Raw genomic sequence first — 24446 nt, 5'->3', positions numbered from 1 at the left:
AGTCACCTGAAATGGTTTTCCAACAGTCCTGAAGGAGTTCCCAGAGGTGTTTAGCACTTGTTGGCCCCTTTGCCTTCACTCTGCGGTCCAGCTCACCCCAAACCATCTCCATTGGGTTCAGGTCCGGTGACTGTGGAGGCCAGGTCATCTGCCGCAGCACTCCATCACTCTCCTTCTTGGTCAAATAGCCCTTACACAGCCTGGAGGTGTGTTTGGGGTCATTGTCCTGCTGAAAAATAAATGATCGTCCAACTAAACGCAAACCGGATGGGATGGCATGTCGCTGCAGGATGCTGTAGGTAGTGTGCCTTCAATTTTGAATAAATCCCCAACAGTGTCACCAGCAAAACACCCCCACACCATCACACCTCCTCCTCCATGCTTCACAGTGGGAACCAGGCATGTGGAATCCATCCGTTCACCTTTTCTGCGTCTCACAAAGACAGCCCCCAAGCAACCAAAGATCTCAAATTTGGACTCATCAGACCAAAGCACAGATTTCCACTGGTCTAATGTCCATTCCTTGTGTTTCTTGGCCCAAACAAATCTCTTCTGCTTGTTGCCTCTCCTTAGCAGTGGTTTCCTAGCAGCTATTTGACCATGAAGGCCTGATTCGCGCAGTCTCCTCTTAACAGTTGTTCTAGAGATGGGTCTGCTGCTAGAACTCTGTGTGGCATTCATCTGCTCTCTGATCTGAGCTGCTGTTAACTTGCGATTTCTGAGGCTGGTGACTCGGATGAACTTATCCTCAGAAGCAGAGGTGACTCTTGGTCTTCCTTTCCTGGGTCGGTCCTCATGTGTGCCAGTTTCGTTGTAGCGCTTGATGGTTTTTGCGACTCCACTTGGGGACACATTTAAAGTTTTTGCAATTTTCCGGACTGACTGACCTTCATTTCTTAAAGTAATGATGACCACTCGTTTTTCTTTAGTTAGCTGATTGGTTCTTGCCATAATACGAATTTTAACAGTTGTCCAATAGGGCTGTCGGCTGTGTATTAACCTGACTTCTGCACAACACAACTGATGGTCCCAACCCCATTGATAAAGCAAGAAATTCCACTAATTAACCCTGATAAGGCACACCTGTGAAGTGGAAACCATTTCAGGTGACTACCTCTTGAAGCTCATGGAGAGAATGCCAAGAGTGTGCAAAGCAGTAATCAGAGCAAAGGGTGGCTATTTTGAAGAAACTAGAATATGAAACATGTTTTCAGTTATTTCACCTTTTTTTGTTAAGTACATAACTCCACATGTGTTCATTCATAGTTTTGATGCCTTCAGTGAGAATCTACAATGTAAATAGTCATGAAAATAAAGAAAACGCATTGAATGAGAAGGTGTGTCCAAACTTTTGGCCTGTACTGTATGTAAGACACATTCATTACATTCACTATGCGAAGTAAGAAAAAGCGCATTGGCTGATTCTCATAGTTCATTTTAAAGCCAATCTTGGCCGAAACCGATGATGTGCCGATACTATCATGCATCCCGACCCAATGTCCACTTCAACTCAGAATCTTGGAAGTGATGTAAACTACCTGACTCAGTTTCAGAGATTCTGAGTTGAAGTGGACATTGGGTCCACTTCAACTGGGCATCAGATATAATCACTGAACAATCAACTAAGACAATTGCACCCACTCAAATGAGCCTCACAATTTCCCTTTGGAAGGAATTCACACTTTGATATTACCTTAAAAACAAGTAGTTAAACATTGGCTTTCAGTGAACTAATTAATCAGATGTGAAAAACCGGTCCACCAACTTTGAATGGTGTGAACTGAAACACAGCATGGAATGCATCAGCATTGGTTTACATTGTGTGTGAAGAATGTAACCAGCAGGCCAGGTCACAGTGAATGCTGGCCACAATGTGATAACTATTGGGTGTGGTGTTTGGTGGCGAACTATATATATATACATACATACATACATACATACATATATACACACATATATATATATACATACATACATCATATATATATACATATACATATATACATATATATATATATATATATATATATATATATATATATATATATATATATATATACACATCATATATATATATATATATGTATATACACCGGCCACCGTCAGCCCATCAACCAGCGGCTGCCGATATATTCGGCAGTAGTGTGTGTGGCGGAGAAGGGAGAGGGGGGATGTTGCATTCATGTGATGTCGGAAAGAATTGAAAAATGACTTTCAGAATGGGATAATTCACATTAACGCCACCTCATGTCAGAAAAACAACTCGGCAACTCGGATCTCCCGACACCACATGAATGCAGCAAAAAAAGCAGCGTGCTTTGCGAGCCCACTCATGTCCAACATGGCACGGAAATATCTGTGCATACCGGCAACAAGCATGCCATCAGAGAGGGTGTTTAGCACGGCTGGTAACATTGTTAACCATATGCGCATATGAATTCACGTTACGGCTGGGTTCCACCGGCTGCAAACGTAAGCATCACGTCAAGCGTCTTGTTTACCGTTTGCTGAGCCATGATAGTTATTTATTCATTATTCATTTTTATTCATTTAGCACACTATTTCATGTAGTTTTTATCTGCTGGAGGGTCGCGTAGGGGAGCGTAGCGCGACAAAAATAGAAGAGCCTCCTAAAATAGAGAGTTGTCGCGCCGCTCCCGTTGCCGGTGGACCCCGGCCGTAACTTTCAGCTCCGCCATCACTGACGTGTTTTGTGAAAGACTCATCGGAAATCAGTGTGAAGCTGCCAGTTCCAATACGCACACACTTTGAATTGTGCTCTACATAGTTATTATGGACTATATGTACCGAGTTTACTTCTGTGGAGACAGACCATTAATTTAGCAAAATAAAATGACAAAAATCGCCCAAAAAAAATCGCCAAAAATGAAACCAACCGTGATGGATTCAGCCGGGATTATATATATATATATATATATATATATATATATATATATATATATATATATATATATATATACATATACATATATATATATATATATATATATATATACATATATATATATATATATATATATATATATACATATATATATATATATATATATATATATATATATATATATATATACATATATATATATATATATATACATACATATATATATATATATATATATATATAGATATATATATATATATATATATATATATATATATATATATACACATACATACATACATACATATACATACATACATACATACATACATACATATACATATATATATATATATATATATATATATATATATATATATATATATATAGGCTCCGTGGGGTTCTGCCTTAGGAGCCTTAGGTGTTCAATAAAGCTAGTACATGCACAAGCTGTTTCTCAGGCCTCTCTGCTCTCTTCTCCTTTAAGCTTCAGCAAATGCAGCTTCTGGATGCGTACAAAACACTATTAGGTTGCTTGACTAATAACTAGGGCAAAGTTAGGCCATCACAGATTTGGCTCTGAACACAGTATATCCCCATAGCTGGAGTTGTGACTATACGTGAGTGCTGTAATGCCTGGATTACCTCCAGCAGGCCGAGGTCCTAGCCCTCCCCTCTACATAAATACCATCTGTGCCACTCAGCAAATCCCAAGACCCAGTACTCATTCTTTGAGGCTGCTCTGCATTACATCATCTCATCACGCTCATCACGCTCCCTCACACTGCATGATTGTGGGTGATACACACACTTATGCACGTTTGGAGTTCATTTGTTTGCTTCAGTTCTCTCCCAGACAACTCAAAGACAGTGAAACCGTGGCAGCAAACAAGTGTTCAACACCTGCATTTAACAGTTGGCCAGGAAACAATGACTTTTTGGTGGTCTTAAAAAAAATACAGTGCCCTCCAAAAGTATTGGAACAGTGAGGCCAATTCCTTTATTTTTGTTGTAGACTGAAAACATTTGGGTTTGACATCAAAAGATGAATATGGGACAAGAGATCAACGTTTCAGCTTTAATTTCCAGGTATTTACATCTGGATCTGATACACAACTTAGAAGATAGCACCTTTTGTTTGAACCCACCCATTTTTCATGAGAGCAAAAGTATTGGAACATGTCACTGACAGGTGTGTTTTGTTGCCCAGGTGTCTCCCAATTACACTGATTATTCAAACAATAAATAGCACTGAATGTCTGAGCTCAGTTTCAGTTTATTGGGTAGGATAGGTTTTGCCTGTGCAGACGGCGACCTGTCCAGGGTGTACCCTGCCTCTCGCCCGATGTCAGCTGGGATAGGCTCCAGCCCCCCCGCGACCCTCAAGAGGATGAAGCGGTTAGAAGATGAATGAATGAATGAAGAAGAAAGAAACCACTGGTGTACTAAGCAACAGACATCGAACAGGTAGACTAAGGAAAACATCAGCAGTTGATGACAGAAACATTGTGAGAGCTGTAAAGAAAGACCCTAAAACAACTGTTAGTGACATCAGCAACAACCTCCAGAGGGCAGGAGTGAAGGTATCACAATCTACTGTTCGCAGAAGACTTCATGAACAAAAGTACAGAGGCTACACCAGAAGATGCAAACCACTCATTAACAAGAAGAATAGGAAGGCCAGGCTGGAATTTGCCAAAAGGTACAGCGATGAGCCTCAAAAATTCTGGGAAAAAGTTTTATGGACTGATGAGACAAAGATTAACTTTTTCCAAAGTGATGGAAAGGCGAAAGTTTGGAGAAAGAAAGGATCTGCTCATGATCCCAAACATACAAGCTCATCTGTGAAACACGGTGGAGGTAATGTCATGGCGTGGGCTTGCATGGCTTCTTCTGGGACGGGCTCTTTCATCTTCATTGATGATGTAACACATGATGGCAGCAGCAAAATGAACTCAGAAGTCTACGGAAACATTTTGTCTGCTAATTTAAAGAAAGATGTAACCAAACTGATTGGGAGATCCTTCATCATGCAGCAAGATAACGACCCAAAACACACTGCCAAAACAACAAAGGAGTTCATCAGGGGCAAGAAGTGGAAGGTTTTAGACTGGCCAAGTCAGTCTCCAGACTTAAACCCAATAGAGCAAGCATTTTACCTGCTGAAGAGGAGACTGAAGGGAGTAACCCCCCAAAACAAACAACAACTGAAAGAGGCTGCGGTGAAAGCCTGGAAAAGCATCACAAAAGAAGAATGCAAAAGTTTGGTGATGTCAGTGGGTCACAGGCTTGATGCAGTTATTGAAAGCAAAGGATTTGCAACTAAATATTAAGTCTTATTCACTTTAATCTATTTTAAGTTTATATGTTCCAATACTTGTGCAGGTCCATTTGCGGGTCCCGTGGGTTACGGGTCGACCCGCGCATCACTACTCAGCTCAGTCTATAAATGCTGTACACAACAGTAGACATTATATTCTATTCAGGCCGGCAGAACCAGCAGCGCATCAGCTCTACAGTGCACGGCACTGCTGATTAACCATTTTATTGCAGCACAGTGTCTGCCAGCAACCAATTACTTGCAGAGGCTTCCTACAACTTGTTTCAACGGTTCCAATTTTATCAGAAGACAAATTAAACAGGATGATTAGCCAATGTGAAAATCAAAAGAAAGCATAGAATAATGTACTGAAGGAGACTGTTGTGCCATCACATTTTTTGTGGTTTGAGAGCAAAGATCCGGTCGCCGCTGTGCAAAACTCTGCAGTACAGTTAGGTCCAAAAAAACCCGGAGGAGTGCTTCGCAAGGAGTCTTTGAAAGGAGCCAAGCCTGGCGTAAAACTGGAGAGAGCAGGCAGCATGGCCATAACGAATATTCGTTATAAATTCTGCTGAAGGTCCAAATGTTAAAAAATGGTATTCAGGACAGCCCTAATATTTTGGGTTTCTTTGTCTGTATAGATTAATGTTTGGCATGCCCACCATTTTGCCACTCATTCATTCTCTTCACTTCAGAATCTTCTCCCCCTCTGCCTGTTTGGCATGACAGTTGCTGGATAAAAAATAGAAATTAACAACTAGCTAGCAAGTTTTAACTAAACCTACCTTTGTTACCATCAATGTTACAAACATTAGGCATGTAACACTTCTTAGGCCACTGGATTATCTAAGTCAACACTGTAGCGATATATGAGCAATGCGTAACACATGTGGAGCTTCTTGTCTTATTCATTTGCTAATTTATCAAATTTGCCTCACTCAGCTCAGTCGACTTTCTCTTCTCAAAATTTCACTCAGTCGCAGCTTTAAAGCATTGATATATCAGAACGAGTTTGATAAGTGTCCTGGTTGGCTGGAGCTAGACTTGTGTCAAATTATCATTATAAATTGCCAGATTTATCAGCGATTTGCTGGAAATCAAAACCACCACTGGTGATGTGCGCAGTGTTTCATGTGGTGCTACCCAGTATGGATTCCGGTGTCTAAAAACCACACTGACAGTAAAGAGTCAGAGGAGAAAACAGTAGCCCTTTTTATATAGGAATTGTGCAAATTTGCAGGAAAGCCCAATCAGTCTTTTTTCAGCATTGGCAGTATAAAAACAGTAGTAGTAGCCGTGGCTAGTCAGGCAGCTGTAGTCAGATGGCGATTCTCTCGTAAATTGGCCCGTTCTTTACCATCCCCGTCATCTGACAGTTAATGGCCTCTTCATTTGCGAGGACAAGGAGGGCGCGCTATTCCTTGTCTCCCCAGTTGCTCATCTTTACAGTGTCTGTCAAATTTGCGTTTCCCTCTTGCTACTAGCTGCTCGCTAATTCCTTCTATCAGCTGTTTCCTGTTTATCCGCCGCCAGTGGCTCGCACGTGTGGCGTCATCAACAGCCCCTCCCGTTGCAGAAGGCCACCTCGGTCTGTTTAAACTAAAAGGGTTCCACCAATATGACTACCCTACGAGGCGGAAAATTAGGCACCCTGGATCAACTCGCCTTTCCGCCTCTGTGTGTATAAACGCTCACAGCTGGCCGGCAAATCAGCCCAACATTCACGGAAAATCTAGCAGAGTAAAAGGGGCTAGTGAAATCACCTGGGCTGAGGCAGGCAGGGCATCAAGGCCACTGCGGCTGCCGGGGGGAATACACTTTTTATAGGGGTGTAAAGCAAAACTAAGTGGGGCACTGCAACCATGGTCTTCATGGCCCCTGAGAAATTCTTGGCGTGGTATGGTTGCAACTAATGGTTATTTTCGTAATCAGTTAATATGCTGATTATTTTCTCTATTGTATTGTCTGTAGTGGGAAAAAAAATCTGTTTTATGTCACCGTAAACTGAATATTGCTGGTTTTGGACTATTGGTCAGAAAAATTACATTTGAAGAGGCCATCTTGCGCTCTGTGTTCTTTTCATTGTTCTTAAGTTTTATGGACCAAACAATTAACCAATTAATAATGGTATGATAATGATAAAATAATTTTATTTTAGATAGGTTTATTGTCCTTTTCAGGAGAATTATTTTCACATTCTGTACAGCCACGAAAATAGACATACATTACACAGGCAGCTTCACAAGTTACGAAGACAACATCAATACCACAGACGTATACCCGCTACCATACACATATCCATTCCATATCCATAATGGGCAGATTAATCAACAGAGAAACCAAATGTGGGTTACAGCCCTAATTCAGTTAACAATCACATAAGAAAGAGAAAAGAGAATGTCATCACAGCTTAGAAGCTGGGACCTATTTTAAAATTACATAAATTATTAATTGGTGATTAATTGATATCAAAATAGTTGCCAATGTAACTGAGCAGCACATCGTAATGTGAAAAATACATTTTTTCTGAGATTTAACTCAGTAATCCCTGACTGCATTATCTATATATATTTCAGCTGTGTCTGTCATCAGTCTTCACTACCTGAGCACTGCTAACTTTTATAATAAGGAAATCATGCATTTCGTCGTGTGTGTGTGTATTTGTTTGTCTGCAACTAATCTTAAAAACTACTGGACCCATCTGCCTAATATTCTGTGCACATATGAAGGATTTTATGCTCAAGGACCTCCAGGTTGTGGTGATTCACAATTGTTAAAAACCCTGTTTTATACCATCATTTACTGTTGACTCTTCACTCCTCTTAACCAGCCAATAGAGACTGCAAGTTTTCCAGCTAAAAACAATAAGTCTTATCTTCTGTTGCAGGTAGGGCTGCAGCAATATACCAGTTTCAAGGTATATATCATGATATAAAAGTTACCATACCATGTGTATTTGCTTATCTATGATATATATATAAAAAAAAAAAATCAACTGTATGGAGAAACTCCCCTTTATTTTCGTTGCTTTGAAAGGGGAGACTTTTTACACATAGTTCCATTTCCCTGTTAAAGGGTTTTTTGGGGGGAGTTTTTCCTTATCTGCTGTGAGGGTCCAAAGGACAGAGGGATGTTGTATGCTGTAAAGCCCTGTGAGGCAAATTGTGATTTGTGATATTGGGCTTTATAAATAAAATTGACTGATTGATTAACAAAATGGTTCTGAGTAGTGTTGTCACGATACCAAAATTGGGACCCATGGTACAATACCAGTGAAAGTATCATGGTTCTGAGTAGTATCACGATACCATGGCAAAAATGAGGCAGATGTGCCTTTTGTCATTTATAAAAAGATAAATCACTTTTCTATAATACATCAATGATATTTCAATGGAATAAATGACTTATTGACTCATTCATACTTCAAAAACAGCATCAATAAGTGATTAACATAGGGGGGATCAACATAAAAGAAATAAACAAATTAAAAATCAACCAGCCACCCTCCTCCTCTGATAAGTTAAGAACAGTCTCTTTGGTGCGGTGAGGTTTGTGGACCGATATCTGCCACAAAGAGAGAAATGTTTTAATTGTTCTAATTTTGAACCGGAGCATCTACAGATTAATTCCAATTCATATGTTATGATCCACTAAATTAAATCATCATTTTTGTTATCTTTGCCACTATTTTGACTATATGGGGGTCAGAAGGGACAATTCCAGCAGGCACAGCTGCACCATGTTCTGGCGACCCGGTTCTGGTCTGTTCACCACACTGCATCAGTTTTGGTTTATTTCCTTTCCTTTATTGTGTTAGAGCCTACAGACAAAGCTAATACTGTTCAAGTATTCAGTTACGAAAGATATGGATTAAATAACTGTAGCTGTGTTTTACTAAATTAAAATACATTCATCCTCATAATTACAGTGCAACTTCTGAAACTGGCTGCAGCACATCTGCTGGTATTACAAAAACTGTCTAGAGTGGCTGCGATCAGCTCGGCCAGCCAGAATGCAGCTGCCTGGCAGAGATCCGCACTCTAGTGAGTGCATTTTTCTAGTTTGGTAAGTAACCTTACTGAAACAAGGACCTATTGACTCCAGTTTCCATTCAGTTCTGCTTTCTCTCTCAGGAACACTTTCTACTTCCCTTTTTCTCTCCCCTTGTGTTTCTCTAACTTCTTTAAATTCCCATCCCTAAAAAATATGTTATAAAACCTGGTATTCTAGGTCTATGTTGTACTCAGAAACATGTGATTTCTTTTATAAACTACCAAAATATGGCTTGATATGTTGATATTATCTCTTAAAAAGTAACTGTAAAGGTCTCTGTGTTCCATCACATTTGTTCTGTGTAGGAAGTCATAAAAAAGATGACAGTGTTGTAAAGTAACTCCTTTTTTCCTTTTTTTTTTCTTTTTTTAAGAACAGCGTACGGCTAAAAAAAATGCAAAGTAGTTTCCTTCGACAGCATCTTACAGGCTTATGGATCTGTGATGAATGTAAGATATAGTTAAAAGTTCTGAAAAGAAAACTCAGTATGTGGAGCTTGACTTAAGATTTTTTTGCCCAACTACTAGTTCCCAGGTCAAGAATGAACTTTTAATCTCAACTCTTAAGACAACATGGACACAGCATCCTGAAAATGAGAATAAAATCAAACTTAAATCTACAACTGGGCAGTCTCATGAGCTGAGACAGCTGGAATGGCAAGATCCACATTAGCTTCTGAGTGGACGTTGTGCATAACCATAAACTAAGAGGTACATCAAGCAAATCCATGGACTCAACTGAGGGACCATTATGTGATATGCCATGTGTCCCACTTACATAAATACTAGGGGTGGGAATCACCTGAGGATCCATGATACGATATTATCACGATACTTAAGTCACTATACAATATTACTGCCATTTGAAATATGTTGTGCTGAGCATTGCGATAAAATATGTTGCGATTTATTACCTTTTTATTACCCAACAGGCAGCACAGTGATGCAGTGGTTAGCATTGTTGCCTCACAGCAAGAGGATTCCTTGTTCAAACCCAGGGTGGGGGAGCCCTTTTGTGCAGAGTTTGCTGGTTTTCCCAATGTCAGCATGGGTTTTCTGCGGGTACTCCGCCTTCTTCCCACAATCCAAAGACATGCAGGTAAGGTTAATTGGTGACTCTAAATTGGCCATAGGTGTGAATGTGGATGTGAATGAATGTCTGTCAGTGTCTCCATGTATTCGCTCTGCAATAGCCGGGCAACCTTACCAGGGTGTACCCTGCCTCTTGCCCAGTGTTAGCTGGGATAGGCTCCAGCCCCCAATAAGTGATTAACATAGGGGGATCACAATAAAATAAATAAATAAAATAAAAATCAACCAGCCACCCTCCTCCCATGACAAGTTAAGAACAGTCCCTTCAGTCCGGTAAGGTTTGTGGAAATGTGAACGGCTCGTTTCTCCTCTGACACGTCACATACCTGTGTGCCGCCATGGCTCGGATGTTCAGGTACTTTTCGGCAGTCATGACACCAAGAAGAGGATTTTTGGACCTGGAGCCCAGCTTCTCCGTCGCCTGTAAGCCGTTATCTTGCGCTGGGGAGCACTATGGCCGCCATATTTGACAGGAATACGTATTGCTGTCCGTGTCTGTTAGCCCCGTTTAACCCACAACCGGCAGGGTTCGCCTTTCGTTTCTGCTGCTGGTTGAAATCTGTACTTGCACAGCGTGCTGAATGATTTATTTTGCTCGCACAAAACTATCTTTAGTCGCAAATGCAAGTAACGTTAAAATTCTCGCACAGTAGAGCCCTGTAGTGGAAAACAAATCACTGTAGCACTGGTGGTGTTTCCGCCCTTGCATGTAATTACAGTGCTGCATAAATTGCACGTCATGCTGTTGTGATGAGTGAATGTCATGAGTCTTTTTTGGTGAAGTGAAGCCAAGCTTTCAACCGCTTCTGTCTCTCCATCATTACGTCTTCTTTGTTGTTGAATGTACTGCTGACTGACAAGCGTGACGTGCGTCATCAACATAAAGATTCAGCGTAATGAAAAGAATCGATAAGGAATCATTAAGCATAAAGGCTAATGATGTTGATGAATTGAACAAGTTGGAACCTGTTCTTAACAGGAACCAGTTCTCGATTCCCAGCCCTAAAGGATACTTAAAAGTTCCTGCATGGAGACTTTGACAACTCTTGGTTTTTGACCATATTAATAAAACACTCTTTTTCCACGATAAAACTCATATGGAGACCAACTGAAATACAAGAAATCTGTTGTTTTGTTGAGGGTTTTTTCTGCTGCGCAATGTCTCAGGGTTTTGGGCTGCTCGAAAACTCAAATATTGAGACACACATCAGAAGTGCAGGAAAATTGCAAAGTTCTGCAGCGACTTAACTCAGGTGTGGCCAACAGGCTCCATAGCGCGCCCAATGCCAGGTTTGGGATAAAGTTTCTTTGATGTTCACAAAATCTGACTGGATAATTGCACTCATCTTTAATAACATAGTACACCGTTTTGATTATTTTGCCTACATAGCAAGTCAGCCAACTTGGATTTATGTAATTGGGCTTGGGCGTAGCACCTCGGTTCTATACACCCCCAATTAGTTTAAGCCTTTGAATATATTTTTGATGTCTTTGATATACTCGAAAAACTTTGAGTGAATAACAGTGATTGGGTTCGTGTGTGTTTGGCAGGCTCCATAGCGCTCCACTTATTTATTTATTTATTTAAAGTGGAAATTAAATAGCAAAATAGACACACATTTTTAACTTTAATGACTTCGTTAGATGTACCACAACAAAAACGACATTCTAACTGTAAGCCATTATTGAGAAAATCCACTAATTAATATGTCTTTTTGCTGTATTTGGACCATAGTGCGCCACCATCTTTGTTTTCGCTGGTGCTTACGTCACGAGAATGGTTGTTTACTAGAAGCTCTGTCACAACACTGGAGTTCTGACTAGTTAGCAAGCTAATTTGCGGTTGAAACAATGGAGTATTTTGATGAGGTAGAGAGGACCACAGAAGCAAAGAATCCAATTGCTTATGCTTTTGAGCCTATACGACAAAATATACTCAGATCTATTCTCATGGACTCGGACGACAGCGGCGATGAAAGGGTGCCTGAACCTGACAGCTGGCGGATTGGGAATAATGTGTGGTGCAAGTGCGGAGCTTGTATCCCGATGCCAACTAGCGCGGAGAGTATGTGCTGCCAAGAAGTCAACCTGGGACATATCATTCAAGATCGCTGTGTCATGACCAATCCCACATTTCAGATGTTATGCAAGGAAAGAGAGGTACTAGAGGTCTCGATGCTATCCCTGAGGGACGTCCGAGTTGAGACACTGGTACGCCCAATCAACAGCAGGTAAGCTTGGCACAATGACAACATTTAATGGACCACCCTGGATCCAGAGGTGTTAGCCAACTATAGACCAATATCTAATCTTCCCTTTATGTCAAAGATCCTTGAGAAAGTAGTCGCAGACCAGCTGTGTGATTTTCTCCAGGATAATAATTTATTTGAGGAATTTCAGTCAGGATTTAGAGTGCATCATAGCACTGAGACAGCTCTAGTTAAAATTACAAATGACCTTCTGATTGCTTCAGACAAAGGACTCGTCTCTGTACTTGTTTTATTAGATCTTAGTGCGGCGTTTGACACAATTGACCATCAAATTCTGCTGCAGAGACTGGATCACTTAATTGGCTTAAAAGGTTCAGCACTAAGCTGGTTTAAATCTTATTTATCTGATCGTTTTCAATTTGTTGACGTTCGCAATGAACCATCCTTACGTACTAAAGTTTGTTTTGGAGTTCCGCAAGGTTCTGTGCTCGGACCAATCCTGTTTACTCTATATATGCTTCCGTTAGGTAACATCATTAGAAATCACTCTATAAATTTCCATTGTTATGCGGATGATACTCAGTTGTATTTATCAATGAAGCCAGAAGAAAGCAATCAATTAACTAAACTCCATAATTGCCTTAAAGACATAAAAACTTGGATGAGCACCAATTTCCTGATGTTAAATTCAGACAAAACTGAAGTTATTGTTCTTGGCCCCAAACAACTCAGAGACTCTTTATCTGATGACATAGTTTCTCTAGATGGCATTGCTCTGGCCCCTGCCACTACCGTAAGAAACCTCGGAGTAACATTTGATCAAGATTTGTCTTTTAATTCTCATTTAAAGCAAACCTCACGGACTGCATTTTTTCATCTGCGTAATATTGCGAAAATTAGGCCTATCCTGACCCGAAAAGATGCAGAAAAATTGGTCCACGCTTTTGTTACCTCAAGGCTGGATTATTGTAACTCTCTATTATCAGGTAGCTCTAGTAAGTCCTTAAAAACTCTCCAGCTAATTCAGAATGCAGCAGCACGTGTACTAACAGGAACTAAGAAACGCAATCATATCTCTCCTGTTTTAGCTTCTCTGCACTGGCTCCCTGTAAAATCCAGAATTGAATTTAAAATCCTACTGTTAACTTATAAAGCTCTAAATGGTCAAGCTCCATCATATCTTAGAGAGCTCATAGTGCCATATTATCCCACCAGAACACTGCGCTCTGAGAAGCAGGGTTACTCGTGGTCCCTAAAGTCTCCAAAAAGTAGATCAGGAGCCAGAGCCTTTAGCTATCAGGCTCCTCTCCTGTGGAATCATCTTCCTGTTACAGTCCGGGAGGCAGACACGTCTCCACATTTAAGACTAGACTTAAGACTTTCCTCTTTGATAAAGCTTATAGTTAGGGCTGGCTCAGGCTTGTCCTGTACCAGCCCTTAGTTAGGCTGACTTAGGCCTAGTCTGCCGGAGGACCCCTCTATAATACACCGGGCCCCTTCTCTCCTTCTCTCTCTCTCTCTCTCTCGTATCCTATTACTGCATCTAGCTAACCCGGCCATTCTGGATGTCACTAACTCGGCTTCTTCTCCGGAGCCTTTGTGCTCCACTGTCTCTCAGATTAACTCATATCACAGCGGTGCCTGGACAGCGTGGCGTGTGTGGTTGTGCTGCTGCCGTGGTTCCGCCAGATGCCTCCTGCTGCTGCTGCCATCATTAGTCATTAGTCATACTTCTTCTGTTATTATACACATATGATTATTGTCACACATGTATACTGCCAGGTATTAATACATACTTTCAACATATTGTACCGCAGTAACCAGAACTATAACTATAATATTATTACTTCCATTAATGTTGTTGTAAGATACTGTCATTACCTGCATATCTCTCTCTCTCTCTCTCTCTCTCTCTCTCCCTCTCTCTCTCTCTCTCTCTCTCTCTCTCTCCCTGTGTCATATGGATTACTGTTAATTTATCATGTTGATCTGTTCTGTACGACATCTATTGCACGTCTGTCCGTCCTGGAAGAGGGATCCCTCCTCAGTTGCTCTTCCTGAGGTTTCTACCGTTTTTTTTCCCCCGTTAAAGGGGTTTTTTTGGGGAGTTTTTCCTTATCCGCTGTGAGGGTCTTAAGGACAGAGGGATGTCGTATGCTGTAAAGCCCTGTGAGGCAAATTGTGATTTGTGATATTGGGCTTTATAAATAAAATTGATTGATTGATTGATTGAATGGAAGGCTGCTGCTTAGCTGTCAAACCACACAAAACACTTATCCACATAGAATATATGCTCTACTGCTGTCTCAATCAACTTGTCAGACCACAATGCCAGATGCTACATAGCTAACATTAGCATCACGTTAACGTTATCATGTCGCAGCTATACAGCTATAGCGTTAGCAAGCCTAGCCTAGAACATCATTGCCACCTAGAAACCGAGTCAAATCTAGACATTTTCTGCATCACGAAGCATCAGTAAAATAAACAAACTGTATGACTTACCAACAGAAGAACTGTTTGTCGTGTTTGATTGTGCATTTTGGGTTGGATAGCTGGCGGTGGCCGTTTGGTTTTACGTCCGTACGCCCATCCTCGTCTCACTGTACATAATATACTTTATCCCTGCCGTGGGGAAATAATCAAGCTCTTGCTAGCTCCTTGGTAAAAGTTTATAAATGAAGAGCTCCATCCTCAGCGACAGAAATTGTCTTAGACTGATTGATGATGTGAGCCTCCATCAAATTGTCAAAAGAAAGAGCCCGTCAGAGACACGCTAGTGACATCTACTGGATCTGGGAAGAAACAACGGACACGGTCACTTGGAAAATAATCCAAAGAGACACACGGGCAAAATACAATTTAGATTAATATACCTACGTTTAGAGTGATGCAGAGGGAGCCATGATGGTACAGAAGTCAACTTAATTTTTTTTTGCCATACAAACCCTTAATTAGGAGTGTGTTAAAACAGCACTGGTGTCGATTCTGACAGCCTGAACTTGATTGACCCAGGTCTGTCATATCAATTGTGATATTTAATTTATCAGCCATCGTAATATTGTGATTGTTATATTTACATATAATTTGAGTTATGTCTTACTGATATTTGAATTATAATATATATATATATAATGATGAAAATGAGCATAAAGATTTTAGGTTGCATAGTCTTACATCCATATGTGAGGCCTAACCAACTTCTAACTGTCAGTCTTTTCAGGCTGACAGCCTACAGACAGTTCACCCTTTGGTCCAGGGGTCATCTTGGCAGGAGGCACAGGATCCCAATTCCATCCTGTGTTGTGAATGCCATCAGGAACGTATTCCCATCCAAAGAATACCATGGATTTGAGTACTTTTATGACTTGTAAAAAAGGTGGTGTGTTTCAAGCAATAAATTGTTTTCTAATCAATCGTTACATTGTATATTTATGGCCTCTTTGAATTTCATGCTCCCATTACATTGCTTAATCATACACATTGTTCTTTGTCCATATTATTTTTTAGTTCAAAAGGGTCAAGTTAATACTTTGCACTTGGAAATTATCAATATACCTATAGCACTTGAGAATACAATCAATAGGCAGATGAAAAATGAATACTTAAAATATAAATGAATGATCAAATACATTTTTTATTAATTTTTACATTACCATTACCCTTTAATTACCCAATCATGTTTTGAATTAATTGTAGCTGAAATGACAGTAAAACAGTTTTTAAAAATGATTAAATGACATGCTGCAGGCCAGTGATTCCCAACCTGGGTGTAGTTCACTGTGTACTTCTGCAGTCACCACAAAGTACAAAGAAAAATTGTGAGGAGGATCACAAATTGTGGCTGGCAGTATATTGATAGTCACAATAACCAATAAACTAGCAACAGCAACGATAAGCGGACTGTACAGTTTACCACCAACCTGAGTCATTAACTGAACACCAGCTGCTGTAATTCAGAGTTCTTGAAAACTAGTTTGCTCAAACTCTAGTTAACAGAAAAGTCAAAATTAATAACTAACACATGCAATTGATCAAACATACAGAAGAAAGAGAGCAAGCCTAAAAACTCCAGGATAAATATGTCTTGTATTAAACAATAACAATATTCAACAATATATAATCAATGTGGCACCCAGATAGCTCTTTCCTGTCACACTCTAAGCTGTAATGTAATAAAGGCAATACCATCCCCCCCAAAAATACTTAAATAATATATGATCAATAGTAATAATAACATCCAGTTTCAAATCATTTTCAATTAACACATTTTCTACATGACAGGTGGTGTCACTGAAGGGTATCTGAACTTGAAATGCACCTGTCAGGGTTGTGGGGGGGACAACAGACTAATAATGTTGGCTTATGGATCAGTAGTGTTGGGCTTTGCTGAAAATCTGCTGATATGTTTTGCAACTGACAGGGCTTTTTCTGGTTTTTTAACTCCTCTATGTTCGCCGATGGTCACTGCTTTTTCTTTGGTGTGTTCCCTCAGTGCTGCCCGAATGGAGATTGCCTCACAGCACTTCAGTGCTCCTGCCACAATGTCCTTTCTGAAGCTGTAGTCTTTGCAGACCTTCACTGGTACCACCACATACTGCTGAGAAGCCTTGGAGAACTGGTGCTTCATTTGCTCCTCTCCCTGTTTGGTCTTTGCCGTCTCTCTGATCACGTTGTGGTTGTGGTCCAGCGCAGCTACACGAAGCCGAGCCTCAAAGCTCTCCCTCAGAAATTTCTTTCTCTTTGTGGCATACTTTGTGTAGAGGGAGTGGAGAGACTCAAGTGTGCCAGTGTGAATGCCCTCTGTTACTTTCTCCAGCTTTTTTAACAGCAGTTTGTCCAACACAACTTTCTGCAGGTGTTTAAATGCAGCAGAGCTGGGAAGGAGCCATGGGCGTTTGTTTTCCTCTTCAGGGCTGTAGGGAGGGTGCTCACATTTCCGTATCATCTCACCAGATGCCCATTGGTGAGTGTTGGTGATGTGGTGCAGCACAGATATCCATTTCTCCTTAAGCTTGGTCACACTTCCATCACATGAGCCAGCACAGTACCATAGGTGGTTGGTGATCATCCTGCTCCACTCAAGCAAGTCCTCATTGTGGCACTTCAGCAGACTCTTTTTTTACACTTTTAACAATGTGCCACAGATCGTACTCGTGCTTGATGTTGCCATACTCTTCTCGCATTACCCTTTGGACAGACGGGTGGCAATCAGTTGCTAGCACAGAGATGGCGACGTTGTGTTCGTCCAGCTTTGCAAGGCATCTCTCCAGACCTTCAACCTCTAGCCAGTAACTGTTCTTTACTTCAGTGACATTCACAGTCTCCTGAGCAACCAGCAGCCCTGACTTTGTGTCAATGATGGAGTAGGTACCATTTGACACATTGTGACCTGGGCTGTCATACCTTGAATCACCTGACACCACCAGTGGTTCATCACCTACTGCACTCATTACAGCCTCATTGTGTGAAGACCAGGTTTGATTCACTTCAGGGATGACATAGGCCTTTTGAATGTTGAACCACTGTCTCTTGGAGAGGCTCTCTAAGCCAATTGTTTCACAGACCTCTATGAATGGAGTGCATTCATTCCCTGTGACAAATACTGCTGCAGGTACTGACACATTGCACTCCATTACACCCCTCACCAGAGGCTGGGAATGCCAGGTATAGCTGTGGCCATCAATGCACTCAGTCTTCACCTTCATCCCAAATCCACGTTTGGAAACAGTTGGCGGCTCCACAAGACATTTTCCACAATTCTCCCAATAACACACAGTGAACAGTTTCAGTAGCTCTTGCACAGATACTATGCTCTTCCTGTCGTCTGAGAGATTGAACTCCTCATCTTCGACATCAATCAAGCTCATTTCCCTTTCTTCTTCTTCTTCTTCTTCTTCACTCAAGCAAAATTCATCATCAGGCTCATCTAAGTTCATGTTCTCAGCACTGTCCTCATGGACCGACCCCTCACTGCTCATGCACTCAAATGATACCTCACTATGCTGTGGTGATGAAGCCCTTGGCTTGTCATCCACTGATGTACAGTAGGAATGGTCGTTGATGAGTACCATGTTCTTTTCTATGTCATCAGTGACTGTAACTATGCTCACATGTGTTCTTCCACTGCCCTCACTTTCATCTTCCACCAGATCAGTCTGGGTACTGACATTCACCATGATTCTGCTGCCTCGACTTTCTTCCAGTTCCTGACATGCTTCCTCACTTCTAGTCAACTCCAACAACTGCCTGCATACTTCCCTGACCTTTGAAAACAGACAGATCTATGTAGTTAGTCAAAGGATAATCTGTGTTAAGTGTGTAAACAAAAGCTTCAGTTCCATTAAGTATTTATTAGAGAATGTTTCTATGGTTAATTTCCTTAGAGAAAAAAATAGAGAATTATGTATGTATACGTTTTAGTTTTATTTAATAATTTATCTTTGATCTGTGTTACATAACCATGATTTCCTCCTATTTGCCATTGCTACGAAAATAACTAATACATGTTTTTAGACTTATTTTATCTTTATCATATAAACAAAGTCTAGCCATTACAATATCAAGCTCACAACAAAGTATCAGTATAAATCACAAACTGAGCACAAAGCACTAAAAACAAAGAAAGAATGAAATAAAATGGTCAAAATTGTCTAAATATACAATCCTGATCCATTCATCCATGATTTTTATACATTTTATTGCTTTTAAATATGTTGTTAAATCTACTATATCTGAGGATAAAATGCTTAGCCTTAATAATTACGGAATTTACATAATTTCCCTTTTTAAAATCCTCCATCATGACTCCAAATTTGATGTCATGATATTCTCATTTGGGCGACAGAAATTTATTTTCAGATATCCAATTTTGAAACAATTCCCCAAATGATCGTGTGTATTTAGGCCCTATGAGCAAAGAATTGACGTTTCAATATCAGAATTACAAAACATTCAGTAGTGGGTTTTTTTGTTTTTTTTTAACAGTGTTTAGTCTTTGGATCAGAAAGTCATAAATACAATGTCTCATTTTAAAATAAGTTTCGCTGCCTGCCCACCCGATGTTTACACCTGTGCACCATTTCCTCTCTAATCATAAGTAGCAAACAGCGGGATTTTTTTTCCCCCTAGATGTTTTTCATACACCGCTTCAGCAGCGGCAAGGCATAAAGGCTGAGGATCAAGGCAACCATCGATTAATTTCCTAATTCTCTGTTAGCTACATGTCCGTAACATTGTATTGTTTCTGGACAGCGGGCGATCAGCCATTTTTAAATAGGCTACCCGCTTGTCAGCGGCAGCTGATTTGGTACTCTATGCTATTGTTGTGCTGAGCTGTAGATTCATTTAATTTTACAAGTGTAACTTTGATTATCAATATTGTAGCGACCCTGCAGTGAATGTTCTGTTTTATTACACGGCTCTATTAAATGCTGTATTCTGATTGGTCAGTCGCGGCATTCAGCGGTCTGAATGTTGCTAGTAGCAACGGTCATTACACAGTTGCTACGTAGCCCAGCGTTGCTAGGGACGCCGTCCTGCAACACTGCAGCTGTCAAACAACTTCCGAGGGAAAAAACAAACAGAAGTGGCTGATTTTAACATTTCTTTTAACTTATTTGGAGAGTAGCTACAAGGATTTTGAGGAATGCAATGCCGCTGAAGAAAAAGACTACCTATGGACTTTCTCTGCCAAAAACAAAAGAAGACGGATTTGAATACACACTCGGCAGTCATGCTTAATGACATTTTACGCAAGTTTTATGCCTCGGTTCAGTCCACTAAGCCTGGGTGAGTATACAAAACTTTCACCAAAACTTGTCGAATCCGGTCGGTTTTAATGCACTTCGCGGAGGCAGACAACATTATTTATTTAACTGATAATTAGCCGTGTAATAAGCGGGATAATGTATAATGAGCCGGTGAATACAGGGAATAGAACTCCCGACAGGGGAAAAGAACCCCGATGCGCAGCGGAGGCTCATCACCGGCTCATTATACATTATCCCTTAGGCCTACGTAATAAACAGTGGTTTGCCGAATAACCGCATCATCCTTCCACACATCCTGGCCACAGTCTATGGTCCTGGCGGATGCTACGATATTATAGGCTACATTTACAGTAACACTACCTCTCGCTCTTCTGCCTGGCTTGTGCGTTTTTGTGCCCTTTCCCTCTGGCGGAGAACAGGCTCCGTAGTGTCCGTATGTAGTGGTCTGTCCGTTTCCCCTACACTGTACCGGCTAAAATCAAACACTGATGGCACGGAATCTGGCTTCAGCCGATTTGTGGGCCGACGAACAAATCTTCCGGACTCATCGAAGCCTCCCTCCTCCACATAATCTGATGGCAGAAAGTGGTCACTGCAAACTCTTAGTCCAGGTCCGACAGGTGGACTGTCGCGTTTCAAAGCAGACAGCCAGCGGCGCATCACTTTTGGTCTCCTCACGGGAAGGACGTGAAAATGGACCAGTTTACCACCTTCTTTAAGTCGATAAAACTCATTTGAACACCCAGGGGCAATACAAAATGATCCTCCTCGGGTTCTCCTTTCGTCATCTCCTTTGTTTTCTCTACCAACATCCATTTTGCCAACCACTTCACTAACTCCTACCGGCGAACAGAAAACGACAGAGCCGAACCATTCGCGTGACGTCACTAACTAGCTTGTTTTAAGATGGCTGCGCCCTACTGGTGAAAAACTGAAATACATCTAGTTTTTATAGCAAATGTGGGTGAATATCAAGTTTGATTGCTGTGTCATATCTTGCCTAAGGTAAAAATCTAACGAACCACAGTCATATTGTTCAACTCCACTTTAAGTTAGAAGGGACAGTGCAAATTAATGAACATTTGCGTGTAAATATGCCAGATTATAGCCCCAGGCTAATTTTCATCCGTAGTCCCTTTGCAGGTTGATTTTACAGAGAAAACATAACAACATGGTGTACAAAGATCAAAAACCGGGGCCATTGAATTAAATGTCTGTCCAGTCCAGTGTATGAAATTGAGTCCAGATAAAGTGCTATGTGCTGTGGTTATTGCATGATGCCCATAATTACTAATTACATTAATTACATATTTCCATCTAAAGTGCAGATGCTGACATGAATATGTAAACGCCAACAGTCATGAAGTACAATTTGAGTCCATATAAAATACTGTATATTTAAATTATTGCACAATGCCCATGTGGATATAAAAAAAAGGCAATAAACAGTAATTAATTGAGTCCACATAGAATTCAATGTCAGAGTTATTGCACAATGCCCATAAACCACAATTTTCAAGTATTCAAGTAAGTGCTAGTGCTGATACATAGTTATCAATATAGACCAACAGTCACATTTCACAAAGTGCTAAGTGCAGGATGCATGAAAAGTCTCAGCTGGGGCAATAAACTCTCCTAGAAGGTTTATCGGATTGGTTTCAAATTTGGGTGGTATAACCATCTAGCCTGGTGAAACCATCCTGATCTCGCAAGCTCATATTCTATTTCGCTCCGCAGATCAGTCTGGCCATGGAGTTGTAAACGCGAATTCTGGCATTGGCTTACCGGGCCAATCACAACCCTTTATTACTTTGGGGCAGGCACGTCATCAGAATAAGAGGGACAAGGAGCGGAGTGAATGCATTTCGTAAACAACCAACATGGCTACTGATTTTGAAACTGCCATGGTACATGTGTTGAAAGAACTGGAATGTACATTTTCTTTAAAATCAGAGCAAACGGCTGCACTGAAAGCTTCTACTGAAAAAACAGATGTGTTTGCCGTCCTTCCTACTGGGTTTGGTAAAAGTTTAATTTACCAACTGGCTTTGCTGATCGGGAAAAAGATGGGACTCAGTGAAAATCCAGTGGCTATTGTTGTTTCTCCACTAGCGACCAGACCGGGAATCACAGCCATGCAACTCGGAGTCCACAGTGAGGAGGAAATCCACAAAGACGGCTACACTCTTTCCCAGACATCATCACAGCTAATCTCTGCTGTACGCTGCACTTGCTTGCTGATCTGTTTACAGTGGCGTCGTGCTAGCCTATGTCACATGTTTTGTTTACTCTGATTGGTTTTCCGTCTTTCCAATTGCGTGAAGGGGCACTCTGAGTGACTGGCGTTGATACCACCCCTTCAGGAATAGAGGAAATGTACAGTCTGTGTCCAGACCCATTCGCATTTTGCGAATTGGGTCTGGCAACACCAGGCTAATAACCATCCGACTAATGGTGCACAATTTGAATACGTATTTCCAGCGCAACACACTTCACACGTATCTGACAGTCAAGGAAATGCCATTTTGACAAGCACCCTGTCAGTATCTCTGGCGTACATGAAGGAGTGAGGGCCCTTTCATTGCTGTTTGGAGCTTTAATTTGCATTAATTTTAACTTTTTTTTTCTTTTCTTTTTTTTTAACTCGGCAGCAGTACTGTAAAACTCGGTGTATATGTCGCACTTTTTTTCCCTTTTTTTCCATCTAAAAAGTTGGGTGCGGGTTATACACTGGTGTGACCTATAGACCAAGGTAAATGCTGACATAGGTAATTTGACCCACAAGATGGCGCTATGTTAGGCTGACCAAACGTCCTCTTTTGCCCGGACATGTCCACTTTTCACGTCCCGTCCAGGGCGTCCGGGGCGTCCGGGGGTCTTTTATAAACTGATGATAATGTCCGGTTTTCCGTGTGTTTGTGAGTGTGTGTTAGAGTGCGGCATGGGCAGCATATTTCTGTCCGAACCCGAACCGAGCCCGACATTATTTAATGACCAAAGCACTGAGTTTGAGATGGGAGCGGAAGGAGGGAGAAATAAAACAAAATAAGATAAAATAGGAAAAACCTGTCTCCCTCTTTTATTTTATTTTCAGCGTTTAATCAAGGCGGAGGCGGGCAGCTGGAGGTCCTCCAGCGAGGAGAGAGGTAGAAACAAACAGCCAATGTGTGTCTGTGTGTGTTATGTTCAGGTGGTGTCACGTAAATAGCAGTCCCAAAGCAATAAACAGGACAGACAATAGGATTTTATTTATTCTTACACTACAGTTTCACTGAAAGCTGACCGATGTTGTTATACTGTGATTTTATTTCCTGAAGAGGTTGTTTGGAAAATTGCAATCTGAAAAGTAACCAAAGCTGCTTAAGAGGTTATTGTGTTTTGAATGTGTTTCAAATTAAAAATAAAGGGAAACAGTGTAGGAATAACTTGTATAACGTTTTTATTAACAAACAGTAATATAAAACCTTGTTTTCCCTGTTTGAGACCTTAAAAAATAGACTGCGACTTATATGCCAGTGCGACTTATATTCCGAGTTTTACGGTAATTCTTGCTTTATTGGCATCTACCAGTGTGACAACTTGTAATAGAGTATTTACTACTTTTACTTAAGTAAAGGATCTCAGTAATTCTTCCACCACTGGTATGCACTATAGAAATGAGACATAATACCATGATCATCACCATCACCAATATCATAAAAATTTTGGTGTTTTGTTGTTTGCTTAATGTTGACATGCAAAAGTCTGTTTTTAAATAAGAACATCTTTGTGCTGAGTAAATTTAATCTTATATCAAAGGTAAAATCAAATCAAATATCAAAGGGTAAGGGCTCACACATTTCCCCCCAGTCACACGAGGACAAATATTTAATCGCTCTGGGAAGGGTCAAAATAATTTAACAAAAAAAAAAAAAAAAAAAAGAAGAAGAAGTCACACCCACACCCCAGCCACAGCCCTCTGATAATATACATACATATATATACATATACATATATATATATATATATATATATATATATATATATATATATATATATACACACATACACATATATATATATATATATATATATACACACATACACACACACACA

The 24446-nt window shown here is 40.6% G+C and overlaps 1 protein-coding gene across 2 annotated transcripts in view; it reads right to left on the bottom strand.

The window, feature by feature from the left end:
- The window catches only part of pdzd8 (PDZ domain containing 8), a 142960-nt gene that overhangs the window by 109232 nt on the left and 9282 nt on the right, over positions 1-24446 (bottom strand). The gene's annotated exons all lie outside the window — the stretch shown is intronic.

This window comes from Epinephelus fuscoguttatus, linkage group LG16, assembly GCF_011397635.1.
Source record: "Epinephelus fuscoguttatus linkage group LG16, E.fuscoguttatus.final_Chr_v1".
In the NCBI taxonomy this organism is placed as follows: Eukaryota; Metazoa; Chordata; class Actinopteri; order Perciformes; family Serranidae; genus Epinephelus; species Epinephelus fuscoguttatus.
The sequence above is the reverse complement of the archived record's forward strand: the minus strand, read 5'-3'. Positions and strand labels throughout refer to the sequence as shown.